This window comes from Acomys minous (genome assembly GCF_964271855.1).
Source record: "Acomys minous genome assembly, chromosome: 10".
Taxonomy (NCBI): domain Eukaryota; kingdom Metazoa; phylum Chordata; class Mammalia; order Rodentia; family Muridae; genus Acomys; species Acomys minous.
The window spans coordinates 39,981,789-40,000,208 of NC_140491.1; positions in this window are offsets into that span (position 1 = coordinate 39,981,789).

The window sequence follows — 18,420 nt, forward strand, 5'->3', positions numbered from 1 at the left end:
GAGAGAGAGAGAGAGAGAGAGAGAGAGAGAGAGAGAGAAAAGGAGTGGATTCAAATAGAAAGGGAGGTGCAGAGAAAGTGGGAGGAATAAAGGGAGGAGAAAACCTATTTAGGACATAGTTTAGAGGGAAAAAAAATCTATTTTCAAAAAAAAAAAATCCAGGTCCATTCCTCTGCAAAAGCAGTAAGTGTGCTTAGCTACTGCCTCACCTCTCCAGCCATTGCAGTCTTATTTATTTTATTTCTGTACTTTGGTGTTCTTTCATTTCCAAACAATTCATAAGGTTGAGTCATAATGGAATTTGACAGTAAATACTAAAATCTACAAGTTTCAAATTATAAATTATTGGAGGGTATTATATTATTTCTCCTATTCCCTCCACCCCTCCAAGTTCTCCTGTATATTCCTTCTTGCTCTCTTTCAAATTCATGGCCTGCACTTTCATTAATTATTATTGCATATATGGCATGTACATATATATTCATAAATACATAAATAAATATTTAAATTTGAAATTTTCTTTTAAAAACTCACTTTTTTCATGCAGAAAGAAAGAAATGATTCTCCAATAGACTGATTTTTTTCCTGATGTGATATTCATAACTCTCAAAATAGGCTATCTCACCCTTTCATAGTTTTGATGAGTTGTGTAAGGGGCACAACACTTTCTGTTGCAATTCTGTAGAAGGAACTGATTTTATAAGACTCAAAAGAGAAGCCTTTCAATTCTTAGCCTATATTTGGTTGTACAGTGGCAAGAAGTAATGCATTCTGCCCTTGAAAGCAGTGTCCCAATCATAGAGCAACTCTTCCTCATGGTCAGCCAAAAAAAGATGGCCTCTGAGATATATCGTGTATAAAAACAAATTTCCTTTTTCATGTTCAAATACAAGTTATAAACACTGTGTTAATTAAAATTCAGGCTAACAATTTGAGTTTTTAATGTTTGAAGGTCAAATATTTGGAGTTTTTCCACTTCCTAATTTTATGCTTATTATTATTATTACTGTAACTTCATTTTCAGGTGCTGGAAACTACATCAGTGCCTCACAAATTGCTGGGAGACTCTCCTACCACTGAGCTCATCCTCAGTCCTTTTATTGCTTTCATTATTAGCCTTTGCAGGAAATGTCAGACTGACATGAAAAATATGTGTTTTCAGATAAAGAAAATATAAAAAGAAAGAAATATAAGGCATGATGAGCTCTTTGGAGTGAGGATTTGCACATGATTTTTATTCTTTTGTTGACTTTTGAAATCCCTAGCATTGTCAATAATAAATACAGTATTTCAAGTCAACAATCTATATAACTGTGCATTCAACAATATTCTGTTTTCATTTTTAAAAGAATCATTTTATAAGTTCAATATAAGCAATTATTGCTGCATTTATTAGAGTTTATCTAGCAGGAAATAATAATACTGAACAACAGCATCATAAATTATTTTAAGGAAATTTTAAGGACACTTATTTTAGGATTGGATAACTATGTCCCAGAAGAATAGCTATGTTATATCTCCTTAATTAATAAATAATATCTGCTGAGGATATTTGTAAAAATGTGTTTGTCACAATTATTTGTTAATTAAAAATTAATTAAAAATTTCTGGTTTTAGAAAAATAGAGAGTATGTTTTTCTTTTAACATATATAATTATTAATTTACAAACAAATAAGTAAACAAAAGGCAACAAAAATATAAAGTTTTCTTTTCAAGCTAGGTACCACAATCTACTTGTGTACTCCTCAAATAAACTGTAACATTTGAAAATATGGTAAATGATACCAAATTAAATCAATATGTGTCATGTCTTACAGACATGTACTAGTAATATTTGTGATCCTAAATGTTAAGTAAATAGAATAAACTTTTTTAAATCAGGAAGATATTGACAGCCTCATGGCTATGATTGGGTATGCCAATCTACATGTCATAAGTCAACATTTATCCACATTTATTAAAGATAAAAATAAGATCTAAAGAGTTATAAAATGATGTGTGTGCACAAGCTTCCTAGGGAAGTTGTAGTGATGCCTAGTATACAGGTGTAAATGCAATGGTCAGTGAAAATATTTTCTAAGAACAAGATAAAGCAATTGTTAATTTTAAAAAAGTGCAAATTTGGAATATAAAAATGGGCTTAACTCGAGTGATCTTGTATGGACTTTTCATGTAAGAATTAAGAATATATAGCAATAGATATGTCTATATTTGCTTCAAAAAATCTATTGAATAAGCCATCCCAATAAGATAAAAAGGATTTAAATAATCTAATTGTTCAACATAGGGTAAGTGGTTTTGTTATGAAAGATAAAGATTTGTGTATCAAGGAGGTGCACAGCACAGAAAGCTACCACTGGGGCTTCATAGGGACATACAAACATCTGGGTGATTGTATGATCTTTCACATGCGGAACACAAGCTAGAGGAAGTAATCCTTTTCAACATGTGTGGTGCTTTCTCTGGAAGCAAGTTAAGAAGCCTTTCATGAAGACTCTAGGAATAGACACGTACACATCTAGAAATGTGAGGGTAGTTTGTGTGGCACTGACTCAGAACAAAACAAAACAAAACAAAGCAACAACAACAACAACAACAAAAAACCCAAACCAAACCAAACCAAAAAAGAAAAGGAAAGAAAACAAAACAAAAACCAAACAAGGCTGGGTATGGATAGGTAGCATCTTTACTTAATTGATGAAAAATAGAAATTCTCTAATATTTTATTTTTATTGAAATCAACAAATGATTTATGAAAATAGCACTTATGATTACTCCTCATGAAGGGGTGAAATAAAGATAAGGCACAAAAGTCAGACATCCCCCAGAACACAACATAGAAGATATTGCCATTTGATCTGTGTGCATTAGGTTACATTTTTTTTTTTTGCTTTAATACTATTTCTTTTATTTATTTTTTTCACTTTTTCTTTTTTTGTTGTTTACATTTTTTTATTAATTTATTCTTGCTACATCTCAATGGTTATCCCATCCCTTGTATCCTCCTATTCTTCCCTCCCTCCCATTTTTCCCTTATTCCCTTTCCCTGTGACTATTCCTGAGGGGGACTTCATTTTCAAAAACCACAAAACTACAAATACCTAAGTGAAGAAGAAATATAGGCACCTGTGAGTCTATGAATTCAGCAATGTTTCTGTTATTTATTTTAAGGAAGCCAAACATATGCAATATACATTCTCATCAGATACATTTCAAGAAAAAAAAACACAGCTCAAATATATTTTAAACTCATCCAAGAGAGTTTATTAAGAGAAAAGTTTGAGTGCAAATTAAACACACAGGAGAGGAATAGTCTTAAATGAATATATTAGTGTTGTTAGAGACTAAGTTCTCATTAAAAAGAAGTAGCCAGATCATATAAAACCAAGACAGAACAATACAATAGGATGTCAGAATTTCAAATGTTAATGTAATTCATGCGATTTGCAATATATTTTTCTGCACCACTCACAGAGAGGAGGTTAAAGGGAGACCTCACTGCAGCATTGAAAAGATGGAAGGCTTCTCAGTTTCAAAATATCTATCTTCACCAAGAAGAGAAGGCTGCTTTCAGAACTGGCTGACACTGAACTCATGTTATATTCTAGGAGACAATAACACATTGTGGGGCCACTAGCTCATATTCTGGCATGTTCACCTATATAGCAATCCCCCCTTTTTTGCCACCTGTATTAAGATAAAATTGAAGGACAAAGACATTAAGTGAAATGTAGGTGCTGCAACAGAATGTTTCTAAGCCTATCCTTTAAATATTCTATATTGTGATCTAAGAGAAATACTTAAAATTAATTACAAAATTAAGAAACCATAATATAAGTGGCAGATTAAAAACATTATATTTTGTGGGACATCCCACGAAAGCCCTCACTTACCAGGAAACTGGGAGAGAGGGTAGAACATCCTACTGGGATTATAGATGAGAGAAGCATGGGAGAATAGCAAAGTAGAAGGATCCAGAGGGTCCTAGAAACCTACAAGTAGAACATTATGATAGGCAGAATTGGGCCCAGGGGTCCCGCTCAAAAAACTAAGGCACCAGACAAGGACAATACAGGTGGTAAACTTTAAACCCTTACCCAGATCTAGCCAATGGACAGAACATTCTCCACAGTTGAGTGGAGAGTGGGATATGACTTTCACACGTACTCTGGTGCCTCACATTTGACCATGTCCCCTGGAGGGGGAGACCTAGTGGTATGCAGAGGAAGGACAGCAGGTTACCAAGAAGAGACTTGATACCCTATGAGCATATACAGGGGGAGGTAATCCCCCTCAGGAACAGTCATAGGGGAGTGGAGTAAGGGGAAAATGGGAGGGAGGGAAGAATGGGAGGATACAAGGGATGGGATTGAGGAGGATACAAAGGATACCATTGAGATGTAACAAGACTAAATTAATAAAAAAAAAAGAAAAAAACCATTGTATTATAAACAAATTATAGACTTTCTTAAATCTCAGAGCTGGTATGGAATAAAGTCTCATGTATTGACTGGGTAGAGCATTACAAAACAAGGACAACTTTAAAGACTGCCTGTTTAGAGAAAAATGAGGAAAAAAATGCCTAGTAGATGTTGGATTCATAAAAGTGAGTAATAGAATAATCCTAAAGAAGAAAAAGTAATGCCATTATTTTCCAGTGAGGGAACATTCCAGGATTGGGCAAAGCCTCTGACTACTAAATATATAAGCAGTCAGCTTCCCAATCATGAGGGTTGCGTTTGGGACTTTTTAAAAGTTATGATGGTGTGAACGTATATCCTCAGAACAAGTGGCAAGCCAAGTTGTGAGCCTTGAGAAGAAGATGATGCAGGGTCCCATCCCACTTCTCAATGCCGGGTAGAGGCAGAGAGCTACCACTGCCAATCAAACTCTGCATGGTGGAAATAAACAACGGTAACTTACAATTACACAGTCAAAGTCAACTAAACATCATGTTCAGAATATTAGTTGTATTAAATGTCTTTGACTCATGATAGTTTTAGTGGTTGGAAGATTTATCAAAGAGGACTCTCTTGCATGTCAAACAGTATCTGTACTCTGGGTTTGGATGTATTTCTTATATGTATAAGCACTTTACAGTGAGTTAGCAAAATATTGAGGACTGAGGAGATGGCTTGGCACATGGAAGTGGATCAAAAAACTAAATTTGACGCCAAGAATCCTCTGGAAGGAAGGAATCACCTCCTGAAGTTTATCCTTTGATTGCCAAGTGAATACTGTATGAAGTGCACCCACTCATGCACACACATTAAATATGCAAATTAAAGACATTTGTCTAGTCTTGGTTCCCATGTGACAGCATTTCCTTTGCTACTGGGTAACAGTTTCCCATCACTTAGACAATTTCATCATTGAATGTAATTGAAGCGCACATAGGAAAAACAAGCCCTACCTACAGTGAACTAGCTTGACACATATTGTTACTGTAAGGACTCAAAAGTAAATCCTGTCATTTCAACATCAAGGGATTCTAATTTATTCTTTATACAGATAAGAGGCCGGATTTATTGGTAATATGAATATATTTGAAAAATCACTTATTTCATTAAGACGCAACCATGAGTTTGTCTATAAAAGCATTTCCAAAGAGATAATTGAGAGAAAACTCACCCTGAAGTTGGCATCATCTCAAAGAAATGATTCCTGAGTGAACTCACTGTGTAACCAGATAGGAATCCTGCTGGCTGGCTTTGCTGCATCAGGGTGAACTGCAGGCCCTCAAACTATGATCCTAAATAAACCCTTCTTTGAGTTCATCCTGTCACATTTTGTTTTAGTAACTGATAGAATAAGATTGATTTAAATCCCCAGTGAGACAGTGTAACTTATCAATTGGCTGGCGACACATAAAATTGCTTTCCGCATACTCATTTTCCATGTCTAAAAAATGTCTTCAAATCTGCAGGAGCTCTGTATTCAGCTGGTCTGGAGTGAAGGATTATACACAGATGTTTTCATCATGACAGTAGCTGCTCTCTACTAAATTGGTAGTAAGAAAATTGGGAGAAAGTTGGCTACCAAGAAAAAAAAAAAAACAGAAAGTTCCTTAAAATGATGGGCTGTAAATTGAGGAAAGGAGGCAGGAATTCAATAGGCAATTTGTTTATACAAAACAGCAATCAGAGACCTTTCCTGAAAAGCAATTCTGGAAGTTTCAGGTGAGAACCAGCTCTCATTATTCAGTTTAGAATGCAATAAGTACTTGTGATTTGTGCTTGGAAAAGCTGTTAGTTGTCAGAGTTGGGCAAATACATTTATTTTAGAAGTAGAAAAATGCTCTACACATTGTAAAACAGAAACAAAACCACAAGTGCTCACAAAAGATGGCTCTGCTTTTCTTTAGTACTTTGGTGTCAAAATACTGTTTTCTTAAAATAGAGATAACTGGGTCTGGAGATATGGTTCAGAAGTTAAGAGCACTGTCTGAATTCATAGAGGGTTTGGGCTTGAACGTCATCCATACCAACATTGAGGCTCAAAACTCTTGTAATGTCAGTTCCAGGGATCAGACGCTCTTCTGTGTTCCCCAGACAATGAACTCCTGTGTTATATTTACATATGTGCAGGTAAATACTTATACAGATAAGTCTAGATAGATGTTTCAAATTGTTAGAGATGAGATATGATAGATATTGATTTACATTCAGAATTTTATACTCCCTAACATAGAAACGTAGAAAGATGTTTTCTTTGAGGTAGCCAAATAAAAATAGCCAAAACACAGAGTATGTAACATTTACATAATTCCTTTTTGTTTCATGGTTCTTCTTGCTCTATGTAGTTTATTTTATTTATGTATAATACAATAAATGCATATGTAAAAAATAAATATAAAAAACTGCAAAAAAGTCAAAATTACATCCATCATTGTTCACTATTATTAGAATTAGAATCAGATATTTTGTTGTATGCATTCAATAATTTGTTTAAAGTAATAAAACGAATTGAAGTCTAAAGCGACCATAAGAGTGTTTTCCAAAAAAATATATTTAAATGTGTTATACCACTATGAACTTAGAAAGTGTGACTTCGGGAAGATGGCTCCATTGACACTTGAACAGTGCAGGTGAGTTCTTGCAGTGCTCTTGCTACTGGCTACCTGTGAGGAGATAAGAAAAGGATGAAGAAAACAGCTCCTCCATAGATGACTTCCTGAAAGGTTCCTGAAAACACAAACATGCCTCAGACACACTGAGAAACGATGCCTCAGGGACCTTATGAAGCTAGCCAAATGTGTGCATCCTCTGCTGATGGCAATGCACCTTCAGTCCTGCCACATTCTGTGATATCTCTGAAAATACTTTGTAGAGAAAGAAGAAAGAAGCTGAGGACAGAGATTGAAGTGTGACCCATTCTTGGTGGGATGTGTTGGGAGGACCCCTCACATGACATTTCTTCCATCTACTTTTGTTTTTCCCCATTTCAACATGCATCGGATTGCAAGGACTCTCAGACTTTCTGTACGCAGTCTATCTGGATTGCTGTGTATCTTAGTGTTCAGAGCTAAGGGAACTAATTTCTTGATTTCTTTTTTCTTGGGAGCATGTCCCACTTGTGGCCAGCTGCCAACATGTGGCTGCATGGCAGAGAATATATATGGATGATGCTAATACAAATTCAAAACAAATTTGATTTTTGATACCTATTTTTAGTAAAGCAAGTATATAAATATGATGCATTTATACTGTGCATGATAATGGTGTGTGGTAGAAGCGGGACCTTTGCAACAGTGGCCTCTGTCCCAGAAATAGCAAATAAAACAAGAAGTGCTCTGGGAAGACACTGCACTTCTAATGCCTTGTAACACACACACACACACACACACACACACACACACACACACACACACACACGGCCACCGAATGAGCAGAGCTCAGCACATAAGCCATTGATTCTTCCAGGCCCGTTGCAATCAAATTCCTGAGGCTGGAATATCAGAGCATGCTTTCTACATTCCTCACTCATGCAGCGCTGGGTTGTGTGCTGCTCAAACACATTTTAACAAGCTTCCTCATTCTAAGTCTCAGTATGGTTCAAAGATCAATAGATATGTTTTACTTCACACAAATATTTTTACGAATTGTTGAAAGTGTACTCTTTATATTCCTAGGATTTTATGGATTTTTCTTTGAAAATATGTTAATACCTACAATTAAATATTATATATATAAATCTGATATATATATATCAGATACCATATGATGGCCTCATACCTGTGTTCAAGTTGCTAAAAGCTATTATTATGACTCCAAATGATTTGGGGACTCTGTAGAACTTACTGCTTAGCTACTAAAAACAAGGAAATCTTGAAATTTGCAGGCAAATAGATGTTAGTAGAAATGATCATCCTGAGTGAGTTAACCCAGACCAAGAAAGATACACATGGAATATAGTCACTTATAATTGGATACTAGGCCAACATGGATGTCCTCTGAGAGTCTTGACTCAGTGGGGGATTCGAACAGATGCTGGGACTTACTATTGGGACTTCAGGTTAGAGAGGTATAGGGGAATGGGAAGAGAGAAGGACCCAGGGGGTCCTGGAAGCCTACAAGAAGACCACCAAGGCTTGCGGATCTGGACACAGGGGGGCCTGCACAAACTACTGTGCCCAATCTAGGACAATGAATGCAGTAAACCTAGACCCCCTATTCAGATCTAGCCAATGGACAGCACATTCTTCACAGTTGTGTGGAGAGCAGTGGGGACTGATTCTGGCAGGAAAGCTGGTGCCTCCTATTTGACCCCTTCCCTACAGTGGGGAGGCCTGGTGGCACTCAAAGGAAGGGGAAGCAGGCTATCAGGATGAAACCTGATAGGCTGTGATCATATGTGTGGGGGAGGAGGTTCTCTTCTGTCACAGGCCTAGGGAGGGGAATATGGTAAAAGAGGGAGGGAGGGGGAAGCTGGAAGATAAAAGTGAGGAGATAATGATCGGGATGTAATCTGAATAAATTTTTCTGAATAAATTATTTAAATAATAAAAAAAAGAATTCTAATGCCGGAATCAAAAGAAACCTCCTCTCCCATATGCGACTCTGAGGAAAGCATGGAGTCTAGGAAACAATCATATGAGTTAAATTGTGACATATACCTTCAAATGAGAAAGCACTAAGCTTGGTTATAGCTAAGAAGAATAATACAATATTTTGAAAAACACAGGAGTTAGTTACTGCTTTTTTTCCCAATTTTTATTTTTTATTTTATTTTTATTTTTCCTTTTTTATTAATTTATTCTTGTTACATCTCAATGGTTATCCCATCCCTTGTATCCTCCCATTCTTCCCTCCCTCCCATTTTCCCCTTATTCCCCTCCCCTATGACTGTTCCTGAGGGGGATTACCTCCCCCTGTATATGCTCATAGGGTATCAAGTCTCTTCTTGGTAACCTGCTGTCCTTCCTCTGAGTGCCACCAGGTCTCCCCCTCCAGGGGATATGGTCAAAGGAGAGACACCAGAGTACGTGAGAAATTCATATCCCACTCTCCACTCTACTGTGGAGAATGTTCTGACCATTGGCTAGATCTGGGTAGGGGTTTAAAGTTTACCGCCTGTATTGTCCTTGGCTGGTGCCTTAGTTTGAGCGGGACCCCTGGGCCCAACTCAGCCTATCATAATGTTCTACTTGTAGGCTTCTAGGACCCTCTGGATCCTTCTACTTTGCTATTCTCCCATGCTTCTCTCATCTAGAGTCCCAATAGGATGTCCTCCCCTCTCTCCCAGTTTCCTGGTAAATGATAGTTACAGTTTTAATGTGTACTAATCTAGGCTGGTATTTCTGCAGCCAGTACTTATATTTAAAGCAATCAGTCCACCCACTGGAAAAACTTTATGATCTTCTCTAATGATATTTGTCAATGTCCAAAGACAATTTATTTACCACAGTTAGTGAATGAAAACATTGCTATATTTCTATGAATGGAGGTATGGATGTTACTGGACATCCATAATGCACCTGTCAATGCCCAACCACAGGGAAACTCAGGTACACAGTAGAAACAGGACAGGTACCTTGTGTCTGTAACCTGGGTCACAGAGACATGTGTTTAAATAAACCAGGCATGGTGGCATAAACCTGTAATACCAGCAGTTGGGGAGGCAGAGGCAGGCAGATCTCTATGAGTTTGAGGCCAGCCTGGTCTACAAAGTGAGTCCAGGACAGACAAGGCTACCCAGACAAACCCTGTTTCAAAAAAACAATGTATTGTTAAATATAGTCAGTACGAACAGAGTTGCAATTATTGGCTCAAGAAAACACTTCTTTGTTGTCAAGTTGCCTGACTAAAAGCCTTTCCTATCTTTTTATTTAATTCAGTCTTAAGAGTAAAATAGAATTTCAGACAAACTTTTCATGGCTGCCCCCATTAACCTTTATTAACAACTTATCATAGCCTAGAGTCATCTGAGAAAGGAATATAGACTGCAGAGTCTCCAAATCTGGTTGGTCTGTGGACAGGTCTGATGGGAGTTGCCTTGGATCTGATTGGTCTGTGGTCATGCTGTCTTGACTGTTCCCTGATGAAAGGAGGACCAAGTACATGGCAGGCAGCACCATTCCCCTGAGTACATGACCATGGGCTGTTATAGAACGCTAGCTGAACATGAGCCTTTAGATGAGCCAACAAGCAATAAGTGGTTTCTAATTTAGCTTCCTTCCTTGACTTTGTTTCTTGACTTCTTTCAACGACACAGTGACCTGGAAGCATAAGCCAAGTAAATCCCTTTCTTCCTGAGTTTCTGTTGGTCAAATCATTTTATCACAGCAACAGAAATCAAATATAACATTAGTCCAATTTAATAGTTTCAGAAAGGAATCTTGTGGGGAAGCACAGTTTGTATTTTCTTGACTTTTGTCTTGTACTCTCTTACTCTTAAAAAGGTCTTATTGGTGTGGGGGAAGTGAAAAGGTATTCACCAAAAGCAGCTAGGGATCCACTAGTTTTCCCTTAATCACACGAAGTGTCTTTTAGCTGGTGTTTTATTCTTGTTGGCTTCAATTACAGAAGAATTAATTTTGCCTTGGCATGGTTAGCAGTGCCCACTTAAGGTATATATAACATTCCAAGACTTTGCTCTTAATTCATTTATACTGGGTCTATTAAATAGACCTAAAACTGTTTTGAATTTAATTGGTGGGCCAATTTATTATATGACTGACAAGTGAATTACTGTAGCCCCTTTAAAAAAAGTTGAAACCTGACATGTCTCTGTTATGACACCAATGGCCTTGTGCATGCTGACTATAAATGAGGACCAACTATCACATCACCTTCAAAATGGACCTTACCCAGCTATCAGCAGAAGATGACAATTCACATTTAAGTGGGGGACTCTTAAGAAGTCTATAAAGTTAAAACATTGGCAAAAGGTTTATCATGTGAATCAATTTCCCAGCTTAAACAAGCGATCCAAATAATGTTTGTTTGTTTAAACTTTGTGATTGTTCGGCTGAATGGATGCAGTATATAAAGATGAGTCAATTGTGAACATTATATTGCATCATTATTGTATTACATGTGCTATATATATTATAGTTAACTGATTAGTAAGGCGTTAACGTGAATGTAAAGATAAAATGCTGGTAGTGTCCTGAAGCATGCAGTTATTTCTTCAAGGTAAATACATGCATACGTAAACATTAATTTACTATTTGTTTTTGCTCTTCCAGCTGTATTCTATAATATTTTGGTGTTAATAAAAGAAATATCCATTCATTACCTATACAATCACTCCCCCACACAAACATATGTATGTATCTGTTTGAGCATATGTGTGAATGTACATTCGATGAAAGAGTAATATTTTAATTTTTCTCTAGGATTTAGATGAAGTTCTGAAATGTCAATATGCAGTCTTAATTTAGGATTTTGTTTTTATTTTGTTCATTTAAAAATAAATTGCCGGGCGTGGTGGCGCACGCCTTTAATCCCAGCACTCGGGAGGCAGAGGCAGGCGGATCGCTGTGAGTTCGAGGCCAGCCTGGTCTACAAAGTGAGTCCAGGATGGCCAAGGCTACACAGAGAAACCCTGTCTCGAAAAACCAAAAAAAAAAAAAAGGTAAAAATAAATTGCGAGGTTTCATAGTGTCTTTGATTGTGAAGAAAATTATTCATTCTGAAGTTTGAGAAAAAAACACTTGAGCTTGAGAACAAAAACCACCACTTAATAAACAACTATACTAAATTACTTAAAACCATGCTGATTAGCATTGAGATGCTTTAAATTTTTAAGTTTTTATATCTTTTAAACATTGTTTTTAGAAATTTATATTAAAATATACAATGAATTAATTCAATTGTTTTAAGTGTATTAATTTTATTTATAATACCTACAATATGTTAAATTTAAACAATGTTCCCTAATGTAAATAAAATGCTATATATTCTATCACTGTTGAAAAAAGGTGTGTGTGTGTGTGTGTGTGTGTGTGTGTGTGTGTGTGTGTGTGTGTGTACAGAGATAAATGCATAGAGGTAAAGATGGGGAAGACTGAAGGAATGACAAGCCAATGACGGACCTAACTTAGGACTCACCCTCTGGGAGACATCCTAGCCCTGATATTATTCATGATACTATACTATGCTTACAGACAGGAGCCTAGCATAACGGTCTTCTGAGAGGCTTCAGCCAGCAGCTGATGAAAACAGATGCAGAGACCCACAGCCAAACAATAGGCTGATCTCAGAGCATAGGGGATTGACTAAGGGAGCAAGAGTGGTCAAGGACATAGAATAAGACCTACTGAGTCAACTAACCTGGGCCACGGGGGCTCACAGAGACTCAACCACCAAAGAGCATTCACAGGCTGGAATTAGACTCCCCAAACATATGTAGCAGATGTGCAGCTTGGTCATCATGTGGGTCCTCTAAGTATAACAGTATTCCCTTGGCTGGACTGCCTTATGTATCCTCAGTGGGAGGGGATACACTTAGTCCTGCTGCAACATAGTGCCAGGGAGGGCTGGTACCCCTTAGGGGCTCCCCTGCTCTGAGAAGAAGGAAAGGGGGGGATGTGTGGGTCATGAGTGTGGGCTGGGAGGAGAGGTGGGAGGGGGATGGGATCAGTATGTAAGGTGATTAAATAAATAAACAAATATGTTGGAAAAGGAAAGATTTAATTTTATAATTAGAAGTGAAATATTACATAAATATGCTACATATTCTTCTTTTCTTTTTCATGTTAACTCTCACTACTTGAAAGTCCTAATTTTTTTAACCTTGAGGCCATATTTAAATAATTTTTGAATGTTTCAAACAGAAGACATAATATATAATCTAAAAATATTACATGCTTACACCTAAAATTTTCACTGACAAATGTTTCTTTTGTTTTTTTCTTTTATTTGTTTGTTTTTTACGGTTATTGTTGATTTTTAAGACAGGGTCACTTTTTTTTTCTGATACTTCTTTGTAGTGGTTGTAAACATGTTTTTCTTTTGATCAAAGGTGTGGGATGTGAAACAGACTTTTGTGAGGAGGATGTGTGGTGTTTTTCCACTAGAAACTGACTAGAGAGAGAATAGGTGATGCTTGTCACTAGAAGAGGAGCTGCCTCTTGCGAGGGCGTGGTCTTTGCCAACTGATAAAGCATCCTAGTACAGACTCTAAGAATATACATATATGCCAAAACAAGATGCCTAGTTTTTTTAGCCTTTTGGTTTTCTTATTGTTTAATTTTGTTTGGATGTTCATGGCTCCATTTTGAGTTGTTCTTAGAGAGAACAGCTCCAGAAAATACTTTGCGGTTTCAGGAATCTGGCTGCTCCGGATTCCTGAAACTGTGGTTGCAGTCACCTTTGTTGAATTGCTGGTTCGCTGATTAATGACTCTGCTGAAATCCTGACCAGGAAGAGTGGAATGGGTCCAAGGAACTGAGTCTAAAACACGTCTATATCTCCTGTTCTCCTTAACCTTTTTTCTCTACTACCTAGGTTATATGGGTGGAAAAGGCGGTATAACCATGAAAGAACCCCAAATAAAGTAGGTTTGAAAAGGTTCAAAGCCTCATATCTCCATTTTTTCTTTTCTGTTTTTTTTTCCCTCGTTCTGGAAACTGAACCATTCACTCAAGCCAGAAAAATCTTTACCACTGTGCTACATTTCAAATTCCTTTTTATTTATCATATATTGAAATTGATTTCACTATGATACTCAAGCTGCCCTTGAACCTACTCATAGCCCAGGCTGACTTTCTGTTTGTGTTTTTTCCTGTTTCAGCTTCATGAGCAGTGGTGACTATAACCATATTTGACCGGCCTGTTTACTTTTGAAACTATCTGACTTGTCACTGCTCTTGTATCCAAGGTGAGAGTAGGTCATTCTTCAGTTTCTACCTGAGGTAAACAGAAGAATGCCATGCAGAAAATTAGTTTACTAGCTGCTCATGCTTTGTAGCTAAGCATTATTTCTACCTAGTCATTGCCAGAAACTCCTCCACAGTTTGATCAAAAGCTGTCACTGAAGAAAATTTAATGTAGCTAATTGACCAGGACTGTTTGTTTTTAAGTCTTTAGTGAATTGATCATCTTATCCCTTGTTATAGAGAACATTGTGTGTGAATTATCCCAAGCTTACTGAATTTCCCGTTGTTTGACTCAAAATTGTGAATGGTTCTTTAAGGAAAGCAAATGTTTCTAGATTTCAGTTTCTACCTATGAAATATTGACCCCTGATAGTTACTGAAACATTGACTTTTCATTTATTCTCCTTAATAGTTTGACAATTCATCAGAGGTAGATAAATAGAAAGACTGATGTAGTAAATTTCATATGCTAATTAGATAATTTTGAAAAAAATAATTTTGGATAATATTGAAAGCAATCCAGAATAAACATGTTTTTCAACTGTCTGAGCATTATTTTCTCACATATGTGTGTGTGTGTGTGTGTGTGTATGTATATATATATATGCACATATATGTATGTGTGTATGTATGTATATACATTAATGTGAGTGTTTTGCTTGGAAGTATGTCTGCATCATTTGCATTTATTGTCTGAATGCCTGAAGTGACCAGAAGAGGTTATCTCATCCTCTGGAACTGGAATTGTAGGTGGTTGTGAGCTATCATGTGGGTGCAAAGGAATCAATACTGTAGTCCTTTTTAAGAGCACTAACTCACTGCTCCTAATTGCTGAGCCATCATTCCAGCCTTTAATTATGCTTCAATACATAGATTCCAAAATATACACTTATGTGTGTACATGTTTATATGCATGGATAGGTGAGTCTTTCTTGTAGAACCACTACTTCAGTGGGACAGTAAAGATTTTTGTACTGCTGAATTATTAAAGCCTCTGCCTTATTGTAGATTTTGTATGGGAATTCTAGTTACTTTTTAAAGGCTACTGTTCATTTTCATATGAAGTTAAGCATTTTGCGTATTAGTTGATCCAAGTTTACAAGAGATTTTATCTGAGCAAAATAACATTTTTTTCTACAGAAAATGTTATCAGTAATTTAAAGTTAGAAATATTGGTATTTCTTTGTTGTCTGATTTCTACTTGGATGCTGAACATCATGACAATCATTTCAGAAATCCTTTAAAATATCTTAAAGTATCAAAAATGCCAATAATTAGTCACAGTGAATGTTAAGAAAAAATTAAATATCTGTAAAAGACTGAAGACTAATGTTCCAGTAAGAAATTTAAATCTAAGAATGTAAGATTCTAAGTCTAAGTTAAATATTTAAAAGTTACCACCAGCATAATAGTTTTATGCCAGTCACACACAAAAGCATTTATAAAGAGATTCAAATTTCCTAGAAGAGAGGCATCCTGAGGTGAAATATTGTATACAAATTGCTTTTATTTTTTTACTTGTGCTTTCTGCTGTGTGCTCTGCTGGGGCAAGCCTTTGTCAATCCTGATCAAGTCAAAGCCTTTGTAATGCATTTTACCATGCATTCATCTGATATGCCTTCAATAATTCACAGAAGACAGCTCAAGTGAAATGCTAAATAGCAACGCAGAAGTAGGGAAAGGCTTGAAATTTTTATTTATGGATTTTGGGCGTATATGCTGTCTGGTGTGCTAATGGCTACACAAACTACATGCCAGCACTTGGAGAAAAACCTTTTTCTAAAGTCAGAAGATTTAACATGTGATATGGGAGTTGCGGTTTGGGGAAGTGTAGCAAGGTTAATGTAGGGGGCCTGGTTTCCTGAATCCTGGAATAAAAAAAAAAAGTTTTTTACTGCATCATGGCTATCTTTTGACAACCAAGCCATTGCAACATTATGTCTGCTAAAAGTGTTTTCCCAAGACTGAAACTTTGAGTCGACTTACAGAGACTGCTGGTTTATTTACCCAGTTGGCATTCGGTGGGGGGCGGGGGGAGGAGTGTATGATCTACTGTCTAGGAGTTTGGAGCAAATCAACCACACAGGGGCTATATGCCTATATAGCTGACTTCAACAAAATCCAGAGACACCAAGGCTCATGCTAGCCCCCTGAGCTGGAAACACTACATTTGGCCACACCTGGCTGGAGACAAATAAGTAGCTCCTGCACAGCTCCAATGGGAGGGCACCCCTGGGTGCTGACACCTGATTTTAACTAGAATTGAACCATTATCACATGTGCTTTCCAGTTACGTTTTCCTCCCAACCTTTTTATGGAAGTCACTCTATAGAGCAGGCTGGCTTTCAACTTAGAAATTTGCTGGCCTCTGCTTTCCAAGTGCTAGGAGTAAAGTTGTGTTCCACCACTGCTTGGCTTGAGTTTATATTATTTAATATCAAAAGTTATTTCTTCGTTATAAAACCAACGCAAGCTACATTACATTCTTTTCTTGTGGACAGAAAGAGACTTGGGGCAAGATTATATTTTGAGTCACACTTTAGGAAGGCACAGTCCAGCGCAGAGGAGGACCAATCAGGAGCTCTTGGCATCAAGAGCACACAGGTCTTCACATCTAGGAAACCAGACAGTGGAGAACAGGATATGTTCATCTTCCCAATTAGCCTCTCTGGAAACACCCACACAGCTTTGCCCAGAAGTGTGTTTCTTGAGTAATTTCTAATTAGTTCATGTTGACAATGAAGAACTTTAAAAAATTATTTTAGGTTTGATTTTTATCTCATGTGTACGTGGTTTATGTCCATATGTATGTCTATGCACCATTTCTATGTATGACACCTGAAGAGACATGTAGAGATCTAAAGAGTGCATCCGAAGTTCCTGGAGTATATCTGGGAGGTAAAGATGACTGTGAGCTACCATATGTGTGCTGTAAATCAGACTCAGATACTGTGGAAGAGAAGCCAGTGTTTTAAATTTTGAAACATCTCTCCAGCCCCAAAAGTGAATATTTAATCACAGCATGGACACATGGAAAAAAGTATAAAATATCAAGTAGTACAAAAGTACCTTCTGCATTCTCAGGACTACATTTCAGAACTGGAAATGTAGTGCAAGTTTTCTAGAAATGCCTGACTTTTAGATATGTGTATAAACATCTTTATATTGTGAAAAAAAATTTAAATGCAACTTCTAGACATAAATTTTTATTTTTAAACTATTCAAAATAAAACATAATTGAATGCCTTCACTCCGTTACCTATATGGTAATATTCCATAGCTGAAAGCGTAGAGTGTCTTTCCCATCACTCTTCTGCAGAGCAAGCATCCTTTCCAGAAGAGCTCTTTAAATTTCAGTACTCCAAAGCTGTTATTACAAATGACACCTTCAATAAGAACGAACAATAGAGTACAAGCTACACCTGGCTCTTTTAACCTTTAAAATAAAATTGACTAAATAATATAAAAAGTTATTCATATAAAGAATGAAAAGTTGTACCTGTTTGCAAAAGTTATTTGTTTCATTCACAATGAAAAAAGTTGGTCTCTGTTATATGGGTCTTGGTAAGATCTAATAATTTTTTCTTTTAATGTCTAATTCCCATTTTATGCATTATTTCAGTTATTCTGATATTTTAGTTCATTTTACATATATACAAATTATTTTTCACAAGTGTAAAAATATGTTTTAAAATGCCATTTACCTTTGAGTTTTTGAGTGCTTGCACATACATGTACTATGTATGTTTGTGTGTATGTGTGTGTGTACACCGATGCACAAGTGTGTTCAGTTTTTCACACATTTGTCAGTGACCCAGAGCTTAACAGGTAAGCTCAGTTGGCTAGCCAGCAACACCCAGATCTAGGAATTCCCACCTCCTGAGTGCTGATTTAAAACTTGATAAAACTTATCAAGATTTAAAAACAAAACAAAACTCTTGAAACTGTAAAAAAAAAAAAAAAAAAAAAAAAAAAAAGGAAATGTCACTGAACAGATAAAAGTCATATGCTGAAACCCAGTAGTGAGCTTTGGGTTTAGTGATCTAATTCTCAGTGATCTGATTTTCATGTCAGAATTAACGTACCAAAGGTGTGA